Source organism: Callorhinus ursinus, unplaced genomic scaffold (assembly GCF_003265705.2).
Source record: "Callorhinus ursinus isolate GAN/ISIS: 27379988/994484 unplaced genomic scaffold, GSC_fseal_2.0 scaffold8, whole genome shotgun sequence".
NCBI lineage: Eukaryota > Metazoa > Chordata > Mammalia > Carnivora > Otariidae > Callorhinus > Callorhinus ursinus.
In genome coordinates, this window is record NW_027397070.1 from 38,609,598 (window position 1) to 38,634,472 (window position 24,875).

Sequence of the window (24,875 nt, forward strand, 5' to 3'; positions counted from 1 at the left end):
GAAAATCTTAGAGGGAAAGTATCTAGTTTCTTACTATTAAGAATGATATTTGCTGTGGGTTTTTGTAGATTTTCTTTATCAGCTTGAGGAAGTTCCTTTGTGCTCCTGTTCTGCTGAGTTTTTATCATAAATGGGTGTTGGATTTTATCAAATTCCTTTTCTGTGTGTATCGATATCACATGATTTTTCTTGTATAGCTTGTTGATGTGTGATGGATTACATTAAAAATTGATTTTCAACATTGAACTTGATTTATATACTTGGAATAAATCCTATTTGGTTGTGGTGTATAATTTGACTTGCTGATATTTTTTGAGGATTTTTTGCATCTCTCTCTATGAGAGATACTTGTTTGTAGTTTTCCTTTCTTATAATGTTGTCTGGGTTTAGTATTAGGGTAATGCTGGACTCAGAACGAATTAATAAGTGCTTCCTCTTCTTTCTGGAACAGACTGCAGAGAATTGGTATTTCTTGTTTCTTAAATGTTTGATAGAATTCACCCAGGAAACTATCTGGGTATGGAGGTTTCTGCTTTGGAAGATTGCTAATTATTTACTCAATTTCTTTGATCAGTATAGACTTATTTGGGTGATCTGTTTCTTCCTTGTGTGAGCTTTGGTAGATTGTCTTTCAAAGAATTGTTCCATTTCATCTAAGTTGTCAAATGTATGGGCCTAGAATTATTTATAATATTCCTTTATTATCCTTTTAATGTCCTTAGGATCACTAGCGATGCACCCTCTTTCATTTCTGATATTACTAATCTGTTTCTTCTCTCCTTTTTTCCTGACTAGGGGTTTATCCATTTTATTAATCTTTTCAAAAAATCAGCTTTTACTTTTGTTGCCTTTTCTCTTTTGTTTATGTATTTTCAATTTCATTGATTTCTGCTCCAGGTTTTATTCTTTTCTTGTGCTTATTTTGGATTTTGTTTGCCCTTCTTTCTCACTTTCCTATGGCAGAAGCTTGGGTGATTGATTTTAGCTCCTTTTATTTTAATATATGACTCCAATGCTATAAACATTTTCTCAGAAAGAGAAAATGCAGTAGTACATTTACTGCATTCCACAGATTCTTTTGTTTTATTTTCATTTTTACTTAAAGTATTTCTTGGGACTTTTTCTTTGACTCATGGTATTATTGTGTGTTGTTAATTTCCAAATATTTGGTTTTTTTCTAATTATCTTTTTGTTACTGATTTTTAGTTTAATTCCATTGTAGTCTGAAAGCATACTTTGTATGATTAAGGTGTGTTCTCTGGCCCAGAATGTAGTTTATCTTGATAAATGTTCTCTTTGAGTTTGAGAAGAATGTGTACACTGCTGTTGTTGGATAATGTAGTCTATAGATGTCAATTAGATCCAGTTGATTGATGATGCTATTCAGTTTTACAATATTCTTACTGATTTTCTATGTACTGGTTCTGTCAATTATTGGTTAGAGGGACGTTGAAATCTCCAAATATAATAGTGAGTTCATGTGTTTCTCTTGGTAGTTCTACTAGTTTTTATATCATATATTTTGATGCACAGTTGTTAGGTGCATACATATAAGGGAAGTTACATCTTCTTGGAGAATTGACCCTCTGTCATTGTGTAATGCCCACCCCTTATCATAGGCTGACAGTCTCTGTCTTTTAGTTGATGTATTTAGACCATTGATGTTTAAAGTAATTATTTGTATACTTGGATTAATATCTGCCTTATTTTTAAACTGCTTTCTATTCCTTGTCCCTGCTGTTTTTTCTTTTGTCTTCTACTCTGTTTCTGCTTTCTCTTGTTTCATTTGAACATTTCATATGATTTTTTTATCATATCTTAGTATATCATTATACTTACTTTATTTTATTTTATTTATTTGTTTTTTTGATGTAGTGTTCCATGATTCATTGTTTGTGTGTAACACCCAGTGCTCCATTCAGTACGTGCCCTCTTTAATACCCATCACCAGGCTAACCCATCCCCCCACCTCCCTCCCCTCTAGAACCCTCAGTTTGTTTTCCAGAGTCCATTGTCTCTCATGGTTCGTCTCCCCTCCGGTTTCCCCCCCTTCATTTTTCCCTTCCTGCTATCTTCTTCTTCTTCTTCTTTTTTTCTTAACATATAATGTATTATTTGTTTCAGAGGTACAAGTCTGTGATTCAACAGTCTTATACAATTCACAGCACTCACCATAGCACACACCCTTCCCAACGTCTATCACCCAGCCACTCCATCCCTCCCACCCCCCACCACTCAAGCAACCCTCAGTTTGTTTCCTGAGATTAAGAATTCCTCATATCAGTGAGATCATATGATACATGTCTTTCTCTGATTGACTTATTTCACTCAGCATAATACCCTCCAGTTCCATTCACGTTGTTGCAAATGGCAAGCTTTCGTTCCTTTTGATGGCTGCATAATATTCCACTGTCATTATACTTATTTTAAAATTTTTAGTGGTTGCCCCAGAGTTTGTAATTATACATTTACAACTAATCTTGGTTCACTTTCAAATAATAATATACCACTTCATGGGTAGTGCAGGTACCTTATTATCATAGAGTATTCCCAGTTCCTTTCTCCCATCCTTTATAACATTGCTGTCATTCATTTCATTTATCTATAAGCTGTGATCATTGAATATATTGTGCAATTGTTATTTTTAACAAGTTGTTATTTGTTAGATAAGAATAAGAAAAATAAGATTTAATTTTATCTTTATTGCTTCTCTAATGCTTTTCCTTTTTTTAATGTAATCCACCTTTTCTGACCCTTTGTAATTTGTCCAAAATTACAATGCTTTGTAATTTTCCTTCCCTCTGAAGAACTTTTATTTTTATTATTTATTTATTTTTTTAAAGATTTTATTTGAGAGACAGATTGAGAGAGCGAGAGCACAAGCAGTGGGGAGGGGTAGAGGGAGAGGGAGAAGCAGACTCTCCACTGAGTAGGGAGCCCGAGATGTGAGACTCGATCCCAGGACCCTGGGTTCATGACCTAAGCCAAAGGCAGACACTTAACTGACTGAGCCACCCAAGCATCCCTGAAGAACACCTTTTAAGCATTTCTTGCAAGGAAGGTGAATAGGCCTTCAGTTCCCTCAATTTTTGTTTGTCATATAAAGCCTTTATTTCCCTTTCACTTTTGAAGGATAATTTTGATAGGTACAAAATTCTGGATTGGTGGATTTTCTTTTAATACTTTAAATTTTTCACTCTGCTCACTTTGCTTGCATGGTTTCTGAAGAGAAAGTTTGATGGAATTCTTATTTTTTTCCTGTCTAGGTAAGGTTTTTTTCTTCTTTTTTTCCTCTTGGTTCTGTCCAGATTTTCCCATCTGTTTTTCTGGAGTTTTATTATGGTATACCTAGGTGCAAATATTATAGTATTTATCCTGTGTGGTGTGTTCTGAGCTTCATGGATCTGGTTTATTGTTTATCACCAAAGACATACTTTTTCTGTTACAGTGTTGTTGATTTGTAGCATTTCCTTTTGATTTTTTTCTTATCTATATCTCTGCTTACACTACCCATCTGTTCTTGCATGTTGTTTACTTTTTCCGTTAGTGCCCTTAGTATGTTTATCATAGCTATTTTTAAACTCAGTGATAATTCTAAAACCTCTGTTATACCTGAGTCTGGTTTTGAGGCTTGCTTTGTGTCTTCAGATAGTAGTTTTTGCCTTTACACTGCTTTGTAATTTTTTGTTGATAGCCAGACATGTTACATTAGGTAAAACAAACTGAAGTAAATAGGCCTTTAGTGTGACGTTTTATGTTTATTTGACCAGGAGTTAGGCTGTTTACTATATTTCATAGCTGTGGTGTCAGAGGCTAAAATTTGTAGTGTTTTCGTTTTTGTCTGCCCTGTTGTTATTAGGTTTTGTAGAGAATTCTTTAATAGGGTCTGAGGCTTACAGTTCTTTTACTTACATATATATATATATATATATATATATATATATATATAATTTTATTTATTTATTTATTTATTTAGAGAGAGAGAGAGAGCATGAGCAGCAGGAGGGGCAGAGGGAGAAGGTGAGGGAGAAACAGACTCCCTACTGAGCAGGGAGCCTGATGTGGGACTCTGTCCCAGGACCCTGAGACCATGACCTGAGCCAAAGACAGCTGCTTAACCAACTGGGCCACCCAGGTGCCCCTAAAATCAAGAGTTGGATGCTTAACTGACTGAGCCACCCAGGTGCCCCACAGTTCTTTTAGTTAGAATGATGTGATGTGGTGGCAAGGGATGGTATTAGGTCCCAGTGTTTTAGTGAGCCTGATTTGGTTGTCTTCTACCCCATGTTGAAGGATAGAGGGGTTGGAGTTGGATATTTCCTTTCCCCCAGGTTGGTTAGATTCTGTAAAACCCTGGTTGGTTAGGCTCTATAAAATCCTAGTTTGTTAGACTTCATTAAATAGTTTTCTTTTCAGGCAGGCCTTTTACAGAATAACAGAGAGTTCTGGGCATATTTTTAAGATGGTTATTTTTCCCTTCCTCCTTCTGGAAACAAGAAATTTTTCTCAGATCCTCCCAGTGAGAACCTGATAGGGGTTCTTGGAGGTAAAAAGTCAGGAATGCATGGGGACCTTTCAAAGACTGGGTTCCCTCTCCATTTTTCACTTCAAGCTAGTCGACACAGAGCCTCCAGCAAATTGTCAATTATTGTTAAAGTATTCCTATTGATCCTGACTCCAACTGAGGGCTTACTATGTTCCTAGGCTTTTGCAGCTCCCACACTGTGATTTTATCTATCTGCCTTTCTGTGTCTCTAGTTTTCAGGGTAGCAGATTGCCCTCTGAGTTCAATTCTCTGATGGATCTAAGAAGAGTTGTTGATTTTCTTTTTTACCCCCCCCAGGTCGGTCAGTTGGTCTGTCTGCCTTCCTTCTTTCCTTCCTTCCTTCCTTCTTTCCTTCCTTTATCTTTCTTTTCAGTAATGAGAACAGGAGTGATGAATTACAAGCTCTTTACATGTTGGACCTGATTGAAGATTATTTTTTATTCTTTTTGGCAATTTTGTATTGGTAAAACTTGTTATGATATCCTCTGTCTGATTTGACAGTATTTTGGAATTTGATTTCCTTCTGGCATTAGGTCTGCACAGTTTGAGGTAATGTATTCTAATTTGCAAGAATGAGTATAGAACTTTTTCAGAGGGAAATTGATCTTAGGACTGATTCTTGTTATTGGTAAAATGACTCATTCTTAGCCCAGTTACTATTCTTCTGTTTGCAAGAGTAGTTTTGGGACAATGGCAACCTTTCCTTTGTTTCCTATGTTAATAGAGCTTCATTTTTATACTCTTGAACTATACAAAAAATAAATTTTATTTTTACAGCCTTTTTGGGTGTAGGGTCATGTCAAGTTTCACTAATTTGCACTTATGGTAACTATACTGATGATTCTGGGAATGGTTATTAAAACCTTGTGCTGGGGTGCCTGGGTGGCTCAGTTGGTTAAGCATGGGCCTTCGGCTCAGGTCATGATACCAGGGCCCTGGGATCGAGTCCCACATCGGTCTCCCTGCTCAGTGAGGAGCCTCCTTCTCCCCTCTCTCTGCTGTTCTCCCTGCTTGTGCTTTCTCTCGCTCGCTCTCTCCTGCTCTCTGTCAAATAAATAAATAAAATCTTAAAATAAATTTATAAAAACAAAACGGAAAACCTTGTGCTGATGCTTTGGATATATGGAATTAATTGGATGGCTAATTCAGACTGGGTGTCATAATTTAGTACATTGTTCACTAGTTATTTTTATGAGCTGAGAATAGAGTAGTAATGTTAATTCTTACATTTTCTGTGATGTGGTAAAAAAAAAACAACCTTAATGTACATCATTAATTTAATGCTTAGATATATTGAATTTAGTGCTTCAGTATCTTGGTGGAAGTATGAAAAGAGAAATTGGTCTATATTATATGTAAAATGTAGTTTATTTTCTTTTGAAAAAAGTTACATTAAAAAAATCACTATGTTACAAGTATTTCAGACAACTGTTTCATTAAAATAAGAGAAGCATCCTTTATCCCATAGTTTAACATGACAGTAGTTACCATGTGTGAGTATATGGGTCTTTTAGTTCTTTTTCTTTTCTTTTCTTTTTTTTTTTTTTAAGATTTTATTTATTTATTTGACAGAGAGATAGTGAGGGCAGGAACACAAGCAAGGGGTGTGGGAGAGGGAGATGCAGGCTTCCTGCTGAGCAGGGAGCCCGAGTGGGGCTCGATCCCAGGACCCTGGGATCATGATCCGAGCTGAAGGCAGATGCTTAACGACTGAGCTACCCAGGCACCCCAGTTCTTTCTCATATATAGATTTTTTTTACATAGATGTGATCATAATTTCTTTTTAAATTTGTGCTGTTTTGTAGTATGTTTCCTCATTCTGTATCACTGTGTTTTTAATAGTAATGTTTTTTCATTGAGTGAGGTACTGTTAGGTTGGTCAGACTGACAGTTTATTCTCTAATCAGTGTGATGAACCATGTGTGCATTTAGCTTTTCCATTTCTTTTGCTTTAGCTTTTTAAAAAATTTTTAAAATTTTATTATTATTTTTTTAAATTAGATAGGTTCTGTGCCCTATGTGGACTTGAACTCATGACCCTGAGATCAAAAGTTGAATGCTGTACTGACTGAGTCGGCCAGGCGCCCCCTGATTTAGCTTTTCTATGTTTGTGTCATTTCCTTGCCTGGATTTTCACAAGTTTCAGTCTCTCTTTTAAGGGATATTTTATGTTTTCTCCCCCAAGGCTAATTAACTTTTATTGGATCTTGAAAATATAATTTTTTTCTTATATGATTAGAAAACTGTGCTTTAGGACTTATATTGCCACAGTAATTCACAGTGTTCTCTTCTAAAAATTGAAATTTGTAACTAGGTGATAAAAATGATCTCCTAGACGTGTCAAACTTGGTATTCTAGACTCTCATACTTAGGTTATAAATTATCTATAGTCAAATAATTTAATATTTTATGTTGCACTTACACATTGAATTTTTCCTTACTGATTTTATATTTGTGGGTTTAATTTGATGTCTTTGTCAGGATTCCTTGTTAAATTTCTCAGCATTCTTCTGATTTTTCCTCTACACTATCACTTGTGTTTATGCCTGAATTGGGTCTAGCCTTTTGAGTGGAAAGTCAGTAGTAATAGAAACTTCTAGAAACATTTAGTGAGTCTGATGATCCTGAACCTACTTCCTCACCCATAAAAGCTAGCAACGAGTTGTTTGCGACCTTCTATACTGCATATTCTTTTCTGGCTTTCTAAGTTGACATTTTATAAAGTATTTAGCTTTTTTTACTCCTGTCATCTTCAAGATATTTTACCATGATTAAAAAAAAAAAATCATGTTTCTACTGAGACATAGGTGAACCCAAGGGAAGGAAAAGATCATGCGGAATTGTTGGGTTCATTTCATTTAAAAGCAGTAAGATTCCATAATTGGAATTTGTTCTTTATTCCTTGCAATTTTTTCAGTAAAGATAGGATTTCAAAAAATATATATCACTTAGGAATATCTGTATTGGTGTGGGATTTAAAGTGATGTATACAAGGATGCTCATCATATTTCTTTCTGTCCTTACTCCTTTCTTTTTCCTAGTCTTGCCCTTTCTCCAACAAATTTAATAAACAACTACTATGATTTTGGGCACAAAATGATTAAGACCCTGCCTTTAGAAAGCTGATAATTTAATAGGTGAGCTGGAAATGTAAGTCAATAGTTGCAGTGTAAGAAGTCCCCTAATTTCGTATATAATAATATATTCCCCAAAATGTGTTTGAAAATGAATATTCACATGGCAGAGAGGTAGGAGGTGTTTGGGTATTTCTATGGGGAGTTATTCCATGAAGCCAAAATGTGTCATTATAAGACATCTAATTCTAGGTGCACCTGGGTGGCTCAGTTGGTTAAGTGTCCAACTCTTGATCTCAGCTCAGGTCTTGATCTTAGGGTCTTGAGTTTAAGCCCAGTGTGAAGCCTACATAAAACAAAAACAAAAACAAAAACATCTAATTCTAGTTCCTGGGCATGTTGCCTCCCTTCGGACCAGGAATCTTCTTTTGTGCACAACATCAAATGTGTCTGGTGGGATTGCTAGCTGTGCCTGAGCTGAGCAAATGGATCTTGGACCCAACCTCCTTGTAGAGAGGGGTGCAGTCTCTGGGATTTGAGCTCTGTTACTGGGATAGTAGGTATATGAAGCTGAGGGGAAAAGGATCCTTCTCACCCTGCTATGACAATATGAGCTGGGTACATAAAGGATGTCTCCCACTTATATATTTGATTACCTAGGATATCTTTTTGCAACCCAGCAATACCTATCGCTCTGCACTGTCCCAAGGGAGAAATCAAGGACTGTTGGAGATAGGCCTGGGGAAGAGTTAGGCTGGACAAGAGGACACCTATCCTTTAGGATTTTAGAAGGATAGCTTCAGTCACCCCTTCATCCTTACCCATCCCAACTTCTGTATATATGTGGCCAAGGCTTTGTCTGTAGAAGGACTGGAAATGAGGTAGGAAGAGTTATTTTTTTTCCATCATAGGCCGGGACAATAACAAATGTTTATTTCAATTTCAGGGAGGCCTGGCTTCACACTTCTTCCACTCCTTAGCATTGTGAGCTATCAGAGCTTCATGCATTACCTCACAATCATTAATAAGATGATGTCTAAGAGACTGAATTTGGTGTCCTAAAGGTAGTTTAAGGGTATCAGTCTGTAGTGTGTGAAATGTGTTGAGTTGTGTGAAATTTAGTCCTGGTCTGCTTCGTGTGGTAAGTATAGTTGGTGTATCTGTAAAACTCAGTAATAGCACATAGGGAAGAATAATAAATTGTGCCTAGAAGGTAATGAAACAGCTTACATAGGAGGGAATACTCAAACTCTTTAGTAAATGGGTGGCTTTAAAAGAAGATCTAATACTGAAAATTTCTGCCTGATAATACTGATATCTTAAGACCTTACTCAAATCAGATGGGGTTGTGGTCCAGAATACATTATTTGGGACTGAGCTCTCTTGAATATCTTTATACCTTAATTCTTTATACACAAAATTCAATAACTTCTAAGCTGCCTTTAGTAAATTTTCACTGTGAATTATACATTAGATGATTAAATGTTTTTTTTTAAGTAGAACAGTTGTTCTATTTGAACTTTTATTATGATTCAGGTACTGTGTTGAATGCCCGAGACAGCCACAACATATGACATGAACTAAGTCTTAAGAGGCAAAAGTCCAGAGGAAAGACAGAAATCTCTAAAATTGTGACAAATAGGGAATTGTGCTCTTACAAAATGTGCTTTGCGAGAGTAGGGAGGGAGTGATGGTATTCTCAGAGTGGGGAATTAGAGAGTTTGAGAATGGTGCTTGATAGAGATGACAGTTGAGTTGATAGCAGAGATACTTTTAAAGCTAAACTTCCAGTACCTGGTCTCTAAGGTTTTTCTAACTCTAGACTTAATTGGTTAAGTTACAGTCTCCCATAGTATTTAGTTACATATGTGTACAAGGAGAATTACTGCTTTTAATAAGGACTCTCAGATTTTGCATGGTTCAGGATCAGTAAAGCAAAATTATATTTTCCTTGGTATATTATATTTACTAGTAATATTACTAATAAATACTACTATACTACCACTACTGTTCCTGTAACTACTTCTATCAGTACTATGATTTCTGTTATTAGTACAGTGTTCTAATGCTCTTACCCCTTCTCCTCCTCTTTCCACTCCTACAACTACACTACTACTGGGTAATGCTTGTTTTTACTAGGAACCACTTTTAAGTTCTTTTTTTTTATTTTTTATTTTAAGTAATCTCTACATCCGATGTGGGGCTTGAACTCACAACCCTGAGATTAAGAGTCACATGCTTTACTGACTGAACTAGCCAGCACACCTACTTTATAGGTTTTCTTTTTTTTAAGTTCTTTACAGTTTTAAGATGGGAGATTATATCAATTTTTAGAAGGGTTTTCAAGAGTATTGATTAAAAAAAGGTGACTTTCACAGAAACTTAATAAAATTATCCGTATTTTCAAAAAAGTATTCTGATAATTCAAGTTCTAGTTATGAGGAGTTATCCTATGTTTTTCTTTGTTTCTTGATAAGTATTATTATATGTATGGTAATATGATTGAATTTTTATGATTAGATTTATTCCAAATAAAAATTAATCCTAAATATAAAGCTTTTTTCTACTTAAGTATATGCTTTTTTTGTTCCTCTTGATATTTTTTCTGGACATTCAGGTCAATCAGGGTGTTTAGAATTTCTCTAGAGAGCATAAGCTATGGAGTAAGGCAGATGTGGTCTGATTCTTAACTTGGATACTAGCTGTGCTTGAGTAGTTAATTTTAGATACTAAATTTCTACATCTGTAAAATGTAAATAAATAATAAATGCAAAGTCTTTAGCACAGTGCCTGGCATAAAGTAATGGCTCAGTAAATGTTAACTACTACTGTTAACTGAGTTAGGAGTTAGGTCTCTGGCCTTAAATGTGGACCTTGGAGACTAGGAATACTTTGGGGCCACCTTGAGCCCCTATGTGGGGAAGACTGCCTATAAGATGACCTATTCTGGGCATGCCTTTCTGACCTGAAACTAATCAAATGTTTATGGGCTTTGCTGAAAAATTTTTAAAGAACTCTAATATTGCAAAAACACTATACAGAAGAAACTCTTAGTATACATCTAAATTTTGGCATAGGATGAGGCCACAGGTTGGCTAGGTTTCACTATGATGTAAGCATAATCATGGAGCAAGAGTTGATGAGAGAACCTTTTTCACAGCCTCTGGTCTGGGTAAGTTTGGCTTACTGGGGATAAGGTAGAGGAATCTGAACTATGGAGTCAGTAGTGCCAAACAGTAGGGAGAAGTGTCCTTTTTTTTTTTTTTTTTTTAAAGAAGTTCTAGATTTAAAAAAAAAGGCACACCTTGTTTTAGATGTTATCAGGCATCAGAGGTAACTGATGAAGGTAGCAGAAAAGTCAGAGACAAGTGTAGCTAAACTAGGTTGTATCGCCTATAATCTTTTTAGTTAGAGAACCAGGTCTGTAAAATGTTGAGAACCCTCTAAGGGGACTTCATGATGGGTAAATGCTTGAGAGCTCTGATTTTACCTTGTCTTTCTTTTTGGACAGGGGAGTTTAGAAGTGCATTCACAGTCATAGAAACCTTTGTATATATAGTTACCATTCTGAAAAGAGACATTCTGTCTTCCACTCCAGATAGTTATCTTAGATACTTAGATTTTTAGAACAATAATGTCACTATGGTTTAGGTTCTGAGTTAGTGGCTTGAGGAAATTTGATACAGGCCATTACAGAATAGAAGATAAATCTCATTTTAAAAATATTATTTACTGTGCCACCAGTTAGTAGTGACTTGTAATATGGAAACATTCTAAATTAAACGTGATAGTTTAATTTATTATGTGTACTTTGCATTTTGGGAGTTTAAAAAAAGTGCTACATGAAGGGCATGGCTTTAAAACAAATTGGGTTCTTTTACACACCAGTAAGTTGACAGTTTGACTAATTGTAAAGGAAAGTGGAGTTATTACTATTTATTTATTTTTTTAAATTGAGGAGGCTACACACCCAACGTTGGGCTTGAGCACCACAACCTGGAGATCAAGAGTCACATGCTCTACCAAATGAGCCAGCCATATGCCCCAAAAGTAGAATTTTTAATTGATTTAATTCTAGATTCTAAAGGATGCTTTACAGAACACCTAGTCTGTCAATCAGTAGGTTGGTACTTTTCATACATATTGTTAAGTTAAAAACTGGAATTTGTAGAGTGATAGTATTATACATGACACTTTATCAAAGAGATTAGTTGACAGCCTCATACAAACTCTTACTGATCACTCAGTCTAAAGTAAATACCTATTTTTTATCATTTCATCTTATGTATGACACTATTGGGTGTGTGTGTGTGCATGTATTTGTTTTTTGACTATTTTCTTACCAGAATGAAATTCCATGAGTTCTTTTTCTTTTTTCATCAAAACATTTATTAAATGATTAACTGCACGTGGCCTGAGCTGTGACTAGGCTTTGTAAAAGACTTGAGTGCTTGACTAAAACCAGGAAAACTGCTGCCTCCTTTTCATGTTCATAGAGCAGACGGATTTGTAAATCCCAGAGTGTGAGGTCCTGCCTACCCAAAGCCACTACTGTGCAGAGACCCTGGGTGAAACCACCTTCATCATGTCTGACCAGGAGGCAAAACTGTCAACTGAGGACTTGGGGATAAGAAGGCAGGAGAATATATTAAACGCAAAGTCATTGGACAGGATAGCATTGAGATTTGCTTCAAAGTGAAAATGACAACATATCTTAAGAAACTCAAAGAATTGTGCTGTCAAAGACAGGGAGTTCCAATGAATTCACTCAGGGTTCTTTCTGAAGGTCCGAGAATTGCTGATAATCACATTGCAAAAGAACCGGGAGTGGAAGAAGATGTGATTGAAGTTTATCAGGAATAAACAGGGGGTCATTCAACGATTTAGATACTCTTTTTATTTTCTTTACTCTTAATCCTTTTTTATTTTTAAAAATAGTTCTTTTGTAATGTGGTGTTCAAAATGGAATTGAAAACCTGCACTCCATCTCTTTAAAACATCTGGTAATTTGAATTCTAGTGCCTGTTACTCATTATCACTTGTTTTCATTATGCTGAGTTTTAGTGATCAAACCTCAGCCCCCTTCATATTGCCCTCTCCTTTTAAAAAATTACATGTGTGCACAGAGAGACCACCTTTTTCAGCATTGCTTTCACAGGCAATGTGAGTATTCATAATGACTTTCTAGTTGGCCCTAAAGTTCTAGCATATTATTGCTTCAGTCCTGGACTATGACTTTCAGTGGGAAATGGAAGTTTTTCAGAGAACTGAACTTGGAGAAATGACCTTTCCTTAACCTGAAGCTACTTTTAAAATTTGCGGATCTGGACCAGAAGAAGGGAAGTATCAGGCTGGAGTCGAGATGACAGAGATGGTGAGAGTAATGACTAACTCCAAAGCAAAGATGGCTTCACTGAGGAGAAAGCATTTTAAGATAAAAGAAGTCTTGTCAGAAGATCCAGAGAAGTTCTAATTTTATTAGCAGTTAATAAAGTTATTCATGCAGTTGTGTATATAACAGAACACTGCTCTTTTTAATTTTATTTGTATTTTTTGGCCTGGGATATGGGTTTTAAATGGACATTTTACCAGCTTCATTAAAATAAAGTATTTGTAAAAACCATTAGAAAAAAAAAGTCAAAGCAGAATCTCTGAAGTAGACATTTATTCTAGAATCTGAAAGAGAAAAAGAATAAAATTAGGTTATAAGTAGGCTAGGTATTGACAAAGCAGGCCAATCTGAGGCTAAATGTTGTCAGCCAAGAAGAGATGTTAGATGGAGGAACCCAGAAGTACTACCTTCAACCTACTGTTGAATTAGACTACATTGGACCTATCATAGACTCTCTCCTTAAGAACAGTGACTAAGTTCACATTGTTCAGGGCTATCCCCAGTGCTCAGTATAGTTCCTGGCAATTTGTATGCTCTGCATAAAATTTTTTCGTGAAAAAGTGAATTAATCTGTAGGTAGTAAGTTCTGGAGAGCTGACTTCAGACATTATTAGGGGTGTCGTTGCCATGAGTTTTAAGCCATAGCTGCTCCTGTATCATTTTTCTTTGAGTTTCTCTTAACCTTTTGGGGTGAAGGATCAGAATTTGTGCCTTTGGCCCTTGTTAATAATATGCTTTGAATTATTTTCTGCATTATTCTTATCTATAGCTAGACCCTTTTTTTCATAAAAGGGCAAGCTTCTCTTGTTTTTTAAGTTCTGGTAGCTGAAATTTGAGTCTATGTCCAGTGTACTAATAGAAAGTCTTGTATTTATTTTCTTAGTGAAGTTACCTTAAATAAAATTCCAAGGGGTTTAATTGTCCTAAATAAATCTGTATTACTTAGTTATATGAAGTTAATAATGATTGATTTAAGGGATTAGGAATGAGTCATCAATGCTTTTCTCTTGCAGTTAGTGATTTCAAGCCTTTTTTGTGCTGGTGGCAATGAAAAATTACTTAGTCCTTGCTGGACATGAAGAAATTCAGAGTTGTTTTTGCTTGTTTCTTCATGGAATGAAAGAGGTGGATTAAATTGCCCTTTTACTAATGTAAATACGAAAAGAACTTAGTCTAGATTTTCTTCTAGACTTTTATTTCACTTACGCTTTTTTCCCCCCAAAGATAACACTCCTCTCATTTTAATGCATGTTAAAATTGGGTGAGTATGCTTAAATATGTTAGTGTGGCTCCCCTTCAGTCTCACTAGCCCTATTTTAAGTGCTCTGTAGCCACATATGGCTAGTGGTTATTATATTGGGCAGTGTAGGTATAGAACATTTCTTTCTTGCAGATATACCTGATATAGACATTTTCTCTTATAGATTTTAATGATCCAGGTAATTATAATTTTTAAGGTAAGATTCTCAGTATTTTTGGTAAGACATTTGTATTATGAAATTTATTTTGATTATTCTGTTATATCGTGGATACACCACTAATTTTTATTATTCTGTCATTTTTAAATGTCATTTTTATTTAATTTTGAGACTAGCTTCCATTTTGTAATATAATTTTTATCATATCATATAATTTTGTAATATAATTTAATGGGAAATTTTGATATAGTAACTAGAAATTGCCCTTACAGGTAACACAGAACATTAATCTTGTTAAGTGAGGTAATGAATATAACTGCATGAAAATTCCTTTTAAGGCTTTTACTGTCAGTATTTTAGGAATGTAGAGCTTCCAAAACAGGCCTTTGGCTCCTAATGTGTTTTGGTTAAACATGATAATGATTTTGTCAGTATAGTGCTGGGCTTACAAAAGTTGCTGATTAGATGTTAGTTCTTTTAGTACATAGATTTCATTTTCTAGAGCATGGTTCCCCAAACCAGATGATCATAAGAATTCCCTGAGGAGGGGCACCTGGGTGGCTCATTCGGTTAAGTGGTTAAGCCCTTAAGCATCTGCCTTCGGCTCAGGTCATGATCCCAGGGTTCTGGGATGGAGCCCCACATCCGGCTCCCTGCTCAACGGGAAGCCTGCTTCTCCTTCTCCCTCGGCCTGCTCCCCTTGCTTGTGCTTTCTCTCTCTCTGTCAAATAAATAAATAGAATCTTAAAAAAAAAAAAAAAGAAAATTCCCTGAGGAGCTTTTTAAAGATACAGATATCCAAAGTGGATGTATTATATAGCATATGTATTAATAAAATCCTTTGTGTACATTCCTTAGTATTAAAACTCCTTGAGATAGAATTGTTGGCTAAAAAGATTGAACTATTTTTTAGATTTTTGATTCACAGGAACAAATTTCCTTCAGAAAGTTTGCTCCAATTTATAAACTTTTCCTCACATTTCTCTACACTGGGTATTATTGAATTTTTAATATTTCTCAGTTGATTAAAAAGATCTCTTATTTTAGCTTGTATTTCTTTAATTATGGGTGAGAGTCAGAATTTTTCAAAAAAATTTTTTTAAATTTAATTTTATTATGTTATCTTAATCACCATACATTACATCATTAGTTTTTGATGTAGTGTTCCATGATTCATTGTTTGCATATAACACCCAGTGCTCCATTCAATACATGCTCACTTTAATACTCATCACCAGGCTAACCCATCCCCCCAACCCCCTCCCTTCTAGGACCCTCAGTTTGTTTCTGAGTCCATAGTCTCTCATGGTTCATCTCCCCTTCCGATTTCCCTCCCTTCATTTTTCCCTTCCTACTATCTTTTCTTTTTTTAATTTTTAATTTATTTTTTAATTTTTAATTTTTAATTTTTTAAAAGATTTTATTTATTTATTTGACAGAGAAAGACACAGCGAGAGAGGGAACACAAGCCAGGGGTGTGGGAGGGGGAGAAGCAGGCTTCCCGTGGAGCAGGGAGCCCGATGCAGGGCTCGATTCCGGGACCCTGGGATCATGACCTGAGCCGAAGGCAGATGCTTAACCGACTGAGCCACCCAGGTGCCCCCCCCACCCTTTTTTTTTTTAACATATAATGTATTATTTGTTTCAGAGGTACAGGTCTGTGATTCATTGGTCTTACACAGTTCTTTTGATAATGCATTTTTTTCTCCTCCCTCTTTCTTTTTTCTTTCTTTCTTTTTTCTTTCTTTCTTTCTTTCTTTCTTTCTTTCTTTCTTTCTTTCTTTCTGTCTGTCTGTCTTTCTGTCTTTCTCTTTCTTTATTTTCTCTTTCTTTCTTTCTTTCTTTCTTTCTTTCTTTCTTTCTGTCTGTCTTTCTGTCTTTTTCTTTATTTTCTCTTTCTTTCTTTCTTTCTTTCTTTCTTTCTTTCTTTCTTTCTTTCTTTCTTTCTTTCTTTCTTTTCCTCTCTCTCTCTCTTTCTTTCAAATTGCCTGTTTTTGATATCTCTTCTTTCACATACCTAGGGTTCTTCATTTTGAGCAGCAATAAGTTGAATGATAGGGCTAGAAGGCAATGACTAGAAACAAGAATTGGTGTTCAGAAGGGCTGGGTGATTTTGGTTATTGAGCCTGGTACAGATATGGGCGAAATGTTAAATCTATCACAGATCTGCAAGATTCTTTGTACATATTTTCCATCTATTCTCTCATAAATGGTATCTTTTAGGAATGGTCCTTTTCAGTTTGACAGTGGAGGAATTGGATTTAAAATTTTCTTATGAAGAAAGGAAGTATTTTGCTATTATCATTTGGAAACCGATCATTATATTTGATTCTGGTTGTTATTGGAATCAGTTTGAAATAATGCCATTAATAATGCCATCTAACACAACTATTTATTTTTGATTTCTTGCCTATGTATAAATATGATAGAACAGAAATTCCTTAATTATGGGGACCTTTTTTATCTTTGTGTCTCTAGTGCCTCATAGTATCTGGCCCTGTAAAAGAAAACTCATTTCCTGTACTCACAACACTTCTGACACCAGATGTGTGGGTTTTCCATACCAAGCAATTCTTTAATTCTTGGAGGATACCAACCGAATTGTTAGCATAGACCCCAGAGGTTAAGGCCCAGTCCCACAAGACTACCCTTCACTTCACATGTCAATTGGGAGTAGTGGGTGCCCAGGTTACCCACACTTCTGTCTGACTTGGCTACAAATTGGGGGGATCCCATGACTTCCTCCTCAGGTTTGATAATTAGCTATTATGTATTATGGCTCATAGAACTCAAACACTTACGTTTATCATCTTATTACAAAGGATATAATTAAAGATAACGATGAACAGCAAGATGAAGAGGTACATAGGATGAGGTCCAGAAAGATCCTGAGCACACGGAGTGGAGTGCGCCACTCTCCTGGCACATGGATGTGTTTACCAACTTGGACGGTCTCTAGGACCCATAGTTTAGGGATTTTTAATGGAGGCTTTATCACATAAGCATGATTGGTTATTAAGTCAATGTCCAGCCCCTCTCTTGTCCCTGCAGTGTAGGGCATGGGGCTGAAAGTTCCAATCTTATGATCTGGGTTTGGTCTTTCTGGTGACCAGCCCCTGTGTTGAAGCTATCCGGGAACCCACCAAGAGGAGCCTCATTAGAATGAAAAATGTTCCTATCAAGAAATTCCAAGGGATTTAGGAACTCTGTGTGAGGGGTGTGTCCATCTGGGCCACAGACAACTGTGTTCAGTCAGAATGGGGGCTCACAGAGGGAGTAGGGGTACTGGCACCAGCAAGAGTCCTTGAGAGTGCCTAGGGCTCAGGTTACCATGTGCAGAGGGAGTTGACAGCTTGTTACCAGGGTGAGGTTTCAAGGTTGCAGGAGGATTGTGTTCTGTCTAAGTGACTGGGACAGCACTCCACTAGAAGTCCTCACTCACATGTCCAACGCTACTTCCTACCAAGTCCCTACTATAAGCTGGTGGAGAGAGAGCCTCTTTCTACTTCAGTGTCCTTTGAGTGCCCTCTACTGAAAAAGCTTAGCGTAGTGCTCATGTTAAATTAGAATAAAGGAATTTTGTTTATCACAAAACATATATTGAGAGATTCCTTCAGAGCTGGGATCTCTGCATATGTGTCCATAACTGACACATATGGATAATACCTAAGTTTGTTAATCAAGTCACCTGTTGAGGGACAGTTTTGGTTCTTTCTAGTTATTGGTTCCTACAAGTAAAGCTGCCATGAGCATTAATACACAAGTTTTTGTATGGACATATATTTTGATTTCTCTTAGGTAAATACCTAAATGTGGAATGACTGGATCGTACATTAGTGTGTGTAAATTTTTAGGAAATTGCCAGATAGTTTCCCAAAGTGGCTATACGATTTTTTGTTCTTGCTGGCAGTTCCTCTATATCTTACCAATATTTGATATGGGTTATTCCTTTTAATTTTAGCCATTCTAATAGGTGTATAGTGTTATCTCCTTGTGTTTTAATTTCCATTTCTCTAATGGAAGTTAATGATAATGACTAATGATATTGAGTATCATTTCTTGTGTTTATTTACCATTTGTATATTTTCTTGGGTAAAATGCTCAAATCTTTTTTTTAATTGGATTGTTTTCTCATTATTGAGTTTTGGATGCTTTTTTTTTTTTTGAGTTTTGAGTGCTTCTTCTGTATTTTTGATTCTATTCTTTGCTGAGGTTTTTTCCTGGATTGTGGCTTGTCTTTTCATTCTTTTAACAGTATCTTTTGAGGGATAATAATTTTTAATTTTGATGAAAGTTCAGGCTATCAATTTATTCTTGTATCCATCATGTTTTTGTATCTAAGATACTTTTGCTTAATGCAAGGTGATAAAGGCTTTCTCCTAGGATAGATTCTGGAAGTTTTATGGTTTTAGTTTTGTTTTGTTTTGGAAAGTTTTTTTTTTAAGATTTATTTATTTTAGATCACGAGCAGGGGGAGGGGCAGAGGGAGACAAACAGACTCCCTGCTGAGCAGGGAGCCTGACAAGGGGCTCAATCCCCTGGACCCTGAGATCATGACCTGAGCCAAAATCAAGGGTCAGATGTTCAACCCACTGAGTCACCCAGGTGCCCCATAGTTTTAGGTTTTATGATTAGTACTATGATGCATTTTTGGTTTTTTTGTTTTGTTTTTTTAATTTATTTGTCAGAGAGAGAGAGAGAGCACAGCAGGGGGAGTGGGAGAGGGAGAAGCAGACTCCCCACTGAGCAGGGAGCCCGACACGGGACTCGATCCCAGGACCCTGAGATCATGACCTGAGCTGAAGGCAGACGCTTAACGACTGAGCCACCCAGGCGCCCCAGTAGTATGATGCATTTTGAGTTTATGTTTTTTATGTGAAGTGAAAATTGGATAAGGGTTTATTTTTTTGCATAGTGATTTGTCTTTACACTTTTTGTCAAAGATCAGTTGATCATATATGTGTGGGTTTATTTCTGATCCCCTAATTTGTTCCACTGATCTCTTGTCTGTTTCAGTGCTGCTGCTTGGATTACTGTGGTGTTATAAGAAGTCATGAAATCAAGTTGTGCTGCTCATCTTACTTTGTTCTTTTTCAGTGTTATTTTGACTGTTGTGCTGATTATTCATTTATTGCCTCTCTGCTCCAGATTCACCCTTTTTGCTCGTTCTGTGAAAATGGATCTGGCCCTTTCAGTATTTCTCTTTCGCCAGCTGGCACAGTGTTAAGCTTCGTCAATATAGAGTGCTACAGACACACTGCAAGAGGAGAGTTTTGCTTCTTGGTTTCCATGTGCTTGCTTGACAGGCTCCAGCAGCACACTCAACTTCTCTGGAATCAACCCCCATGGCTTCCTTAGTGTACAGTTCCTGCCACATGTGTGACTTTACCGGCACTAAGCTTCTGCAGTGCTCAGAGGACTGCAGTAACCCAACAGCCAGCGACCCCAAGGCTAGCTTCTCTTTGTACCTCTCATGTGGGTTTGTAGCAGAATGCCTTAATAGGACACATCCAGATGAACAGCTTTTCCTAGTTCCCCTATGAATGGATTTCTGGCAAGTTGCACAAGGCACATTTCCAGCAAGTTCTGCTGGCATGACACCAGAACAATTTATCTGTCATTCAGTGAGATAGGACTGTGCCCTCTCCAACGAGGTCCGATCTCAGCCCTGGAATGTCTAGGGAGTTGGGAGAGGCTCTTGCTTAGGCACTCCTGTCTCAGCCCTCAAAGGTTTTAGCTGCTCTTGTTTTCTTTAGTATTCTCTTTGCTTCTCACTAGTTAATTGTTGTTAAACCAACCCCTGTAATAGTTAATGATTCTTTATACTTAACTTTCCCTTTTCAAATTTCTGTGTGGCTTCTCTTGTCTGAGTGGATCTAGAATGATGCACCCGTTCTAGGTTTTTTACATTTCTATGCGAATTTTAGAAGCAGTTTCTAAACGTCTTAAAAAAAAAGCCTGCTGGGATTTTCACTGAATTTATACATAAATCTGGGGCAATTACATTGGAATCTATAGATAAATTTGGGGAGAATTGATCTCTTAACAGTATTGAATCTTTTGATTCATGAATAAAGTATCACTTTTTTTTTTAAGGATTTATTTATTTGAGAGAGAGAGAGCACGAGTGAGAGGCAGAGGAAGAAGCAGACTCCCTGCTGAGCAGGGAGCCCGACTCGGGGCTCGATCCCAGAACCCTGAGATCATGACCTGAGCTGAAGGCAGACGCTTAACCAACTGAGCCACGCAGGTGCCCCTAAAGTATCACCTTTTATTTAGATTTTGTTTCTTTTTTTTTAAGATTTTATTTATTTGTTTATTTGAGAGAGCGAGTGCTTACATGCATGGGGGGACAGGCAGAGGGGGAGTGAGAGGGAAAGAATCTTTGTTTTTTGTTTTGTTAAAGATTTTATTTATTTATTAGAAAGAGGGAGAGTGCACATAAGCATGGGGAGTGGCAGGCAGAGTGAGAAGTGGGCTCCCCACCCGGCAAGGAGCCCACTGGGGGACTCTATCCCAGGACACTGGGATCATGACCTGAGCCAAAGGCAGGTGCTTAACTGACTGAGCCACCCAGGCGTCCTGAGGGAAACTATCTTAAGCAGACTCCACACTGAGAGTAGAGCCTGTTGTGGGCTTGATCTCATGACCCTGAGATTATGACCTGAGCTGAAACCAAGAGTTGGACATTGAACCAACTGAACCACCCAGTTGCCCCTAGAATTTCAGTCTCTTTTAGCAGTGTTATTTTGTTTTTTTTTTTTAATACACATCTTTCCCAGATTTTGCCACATTTATCCCTCCCTAAGTGTGTTACATTTTTTATGCTCTTATAAATAGCATTATTTTTTTAATTCCACTTTCCAGTTGTTCATTGCTAATATATAAAAATGCAGTTGATTTTTATATCCTGTAACCTTGCTAAATTCACTTTTTAGTTCTAGTGGTTTTTTTGGGGGGATTTGTGGGGGTTTTCTTTGGTAGATTCCACTGGATTTTCTACACAGTCATGTCTTCTGTGAAAAAAGAGAGTTTTACTCCTTTCATTCCAATATATGTTCCTTTTATTTCTTTTTCTTGCCTGACTTAATTGGCTAGACCCTCTAGTATAATGTTGAATGGAAATGGTGAGAGAGGACATTCTAGTCTTGCTTCTAATCTTAGTGGGAAGGCATCCATTCTTTCATACTTAAGTATGATGTTAATTGTAGATTTTTCATAGATACCCTTTATTAGATTGATTAAATTCATTTCTATTTCCAGTTTGCAGAGATTTTTCAAATCAGGAATGGATATTGGATTTTGTCAGATGCTTTTGGGTGTGTGTCTTTTGAGATGAGAGTTACTATTTATTTATGTTTTAGCTCTGGGTAATGCAAGTGTCTGTTGTTATGTACAATTTTGTTGGCCTTTTTTTCCCCCGAAAATGACCTCCTCCCCTAAAAAAAGTCAATTAATCTGCATGTATAATACCTGGGTTTAAAAAATATTTTATGTGCAGTATCATCTCTACTTGGTTAAAATACAAATTATAATAATGCTAATGGAGTATAATTATTAAGCTGTGATGTGAAAAAATAGAGAAAAATCTGAGAATTATCCATAAAATACATACCTACTAAAGAAGTTTTGATGAGTACAATTGTTTTAACTCTAAATTTATATTTAGCACTACTGAAGGGAGACAGCTATAGGATACGGATACTTAAGGGTCTTTGGTAAGTGTTTAGGAAGAAGTGAAAACAGTAGATGAATTACATGAAGAAAAATTTAAAGCATAGAGGCTTACTTAAAGATTGAAAAAAGCAAATAAGTAGACCTAACAAAACAAAGGGGTCAGAAAGAATGCAGTTGTTTCTTATAGACAATAATTGGAGTTAAGGCAATGTAGCTGGTGGCTTTGGTGAAGTGGAAAGGATTGCCCTGGGATAATTGGGTTTAAATCCTGTATTTCCCACTTGCTAACTCAGTAAGTTTCTTAAACTAAGTTTCTGATTTCTCATCTATGGCGTGAACATAAGAATATTTATCCCAAGCGTTGTAATGAAGATTAAATAGAGTCAGTTACATAAAAGTGCATAGCAGTGGGGCACCTGGGTGGCTCAGTCGTTAAGTGTCTGCCTTTGGCTCAGGTCATGATCCCAGCGTCCTGGGATCGAGCCCCACGTCTGGTTCCCTGCTCCGCGGGAAGCCTGCTTCTTCCTCTCCCACTCCCCCTGCTCGTGTTCCCTCTCTTGCTGTGTCCCTCTCTGTCAAATAAATAAATAAAATCTTTAAAAAAAATGCATAGCTGTATAGTTAGGCACTTAATAAATGTTTGTCTTTGTCTTTATTATTATTTTTAAATGACCAATAGAAGCATTATTTTTCTGTTGCCTGTTTCCCTGGTGATTATATATAGACACAGAAGTAGTGCCCACAGTTACCTTGAAACCCATTGAGAAAATAAAAACCAAAGCCAATTCCTGCTGTGTTGACCTCCTAGAACTTCTGATAGTTCAAAAGAAAATTAACCAGAGCACTGTGAGCATAAGATTATATTAGAAAATGTTCTGAAGGAGAGTTCTAACTTGAGGAAGGAGGGCAGAATTTATAGGGCATTAGCAAGAGGGGTTAGGCATAGTTCAACTAGTTTGGGGGAATAGTTGGTCAAAGATGGCTCTCAGAGAATCGGTCTTGTAGATTAGTAGCCATTGGGCAGATTTTTTTCAAGAAGTTTGAGGAGAAGCAGCTGTGGGGGTCAGTCAAGGATACGAGAGGACCAATGCAAAATTCTCAGGTTTTTAGTGTCTGCACAGTAGATTTTTCAATCATCGGCTCTTCCAGTCTTTTCCTCCTGCACCTCCGCCACTAGTATAAGGGCCCTTTATCCTGGTCATGATTTTAGACCTTTGTAGCTCTTGATCTCAGAGGTAATATCTTTATGAAATTATACAGAACAAGGAATTAAGTATTTTGTAGAACTAGAAAGTTCTCTTAGTCTTTGCTTCCTGCCTTCTTTGTATTGTGTTTTGGATTCTATTATGTCGGTGCTCTGCAGTAGAGGAAATGGTAATGTATGATAACGAAAAGCTTCAAAGTAGACATATGGCTGGTAGGGAGATTCAAATAGGGTTTTGCAGCAGCTATTTTAGATGATGACACATCTTCAACTTAAATTGCAATTGATTTTTTTTTATTTTGCCTTATCTTCCTGTGATGATTCTAGTAGAAATCAAATGAAATTATTTTTGATAGCTGGTTTGTGAACATTGGTGTTTGCAGTTAACCTTCTAAAGCCTACCTGTGCTTTCAGGGAGCTCAGCTTGTGACTAAATGGATCATCTCTTCTCTTTTATCTATTTAATGCCTTACTGGTTTCTAGCAGCTGGTACTTAACATTGTTCATTCTTGAGTTTGGTGCTTCAAGTGATTTCTTTGCCTTTATGAGGTACTTTCTGACTATAGGTGAATCCATTCTCCTGTAAATATAATCTGTGCTTTGAAATTAAATTATCCTTTTCCTCTTTGAATACATAAATCCTTTTATTATCTGATAGTTTGCCTCTTGATTTGTGGCTTCCTGTGTTCCTTTTGTAATGCTTACTTAGCTTTTAATTTAAATACAAGGTTGCCTTAGTTAGCATCCAAGGAAGACTTTGGCCTATTCAGACATTGAGAAAGTATGAATATTTGGCCACCATATTTAGAATTATTGGGGCATTTCATTCTAATTTTTCAGAATACAGAAGGGGAGGCAAATTTCTTATTTTTTCCTAATCAAGCTCACCATAGACCTTGTATTTTTCGAAATAGCTTGAGTGGGAAAAAAATATATGAAGGATGGCATATCTGCTATTTCTACATGGATGTACTTACCATAACTGTGAAAAATATATTTGATTTACTGTGAAGCTGTCAGGGTAAATGTGTCAGATATAATCAATATTTTAGTATTGTGTATAGTTAAGCACTTTCCCATAAATTATAAGAAAGTTATTTATGTTTTTTTGTTCGCAGAATATCACAAATATTTCCATAATGTAGCTTTCTTTTTTGATATTCAGAGGAAGTTAGAGATAAGATTTATCTACAACTAAATAGTAAGTCACTGGTGAGAATTTTTTCTGCCTCATATATTACTATGCTTCTTAAGTCTCATTCTTCTCCATTGTTAACATTTGGTGATAGGATGCAAGTGTCATTATCATAGCTTTCTTTAATTTCCTGGGAAGTATCTTTTATAGCCTTCATATCTTTCAATCTTAGGAACTCTGAAAGGCTTCTTTAACCTTTATTTCTTCTAAAGAAAATATCCTCATTTGCTCTTTAAAAAAATTTTATTTATTTATTTATTTGAGAGAGAGAGAGAGAGAGCACAAGCAGGAGGGGCAGAGGGAGAAGCAGACTCCCTGCCAAGCAGGGATCCCAAAGTAGGGCTCCATCCCAGGAGCCTGACATCATGA

At 36.5% G+C, this 24,875-nt stretch overlaps 1 protein-coding gene and 1 pseudogene across 15 annotated transcripts in view; both read left to right on the forward strand.

The window, feature by feature from the left end:
• FUT8 (fucosyltransferase 8) overlaps positions 1–24,875 on the forward strand; it is a 346,719-nt gene that overhangs the window by 67,369 nt on the left and 254,475 nt on the right. For 2 of the 15 annotated variants that reach the window (XM_025869878.2, XM_073895370.1), the window contains exon 1: positions 8,740–8,761. The exons of 12 other annotated variants lie outside the window; for them this stretch is intronic. The gene's annotated coding sequence lies outside the window, so the exon portion shown is untranslated. Of the gene's footprint in view, positions 1–8,721; positions 8,762–24,875 lie in introns of those variants that run through there. One more of the 15 variants, XM_073895373.1, reaches the window with a different exon arrangement.
• On the forward strand, positions 12,206–12,507 carry LOC112822291 (small ubiquitin-related modifier 1-like; annotated as a pseudogene).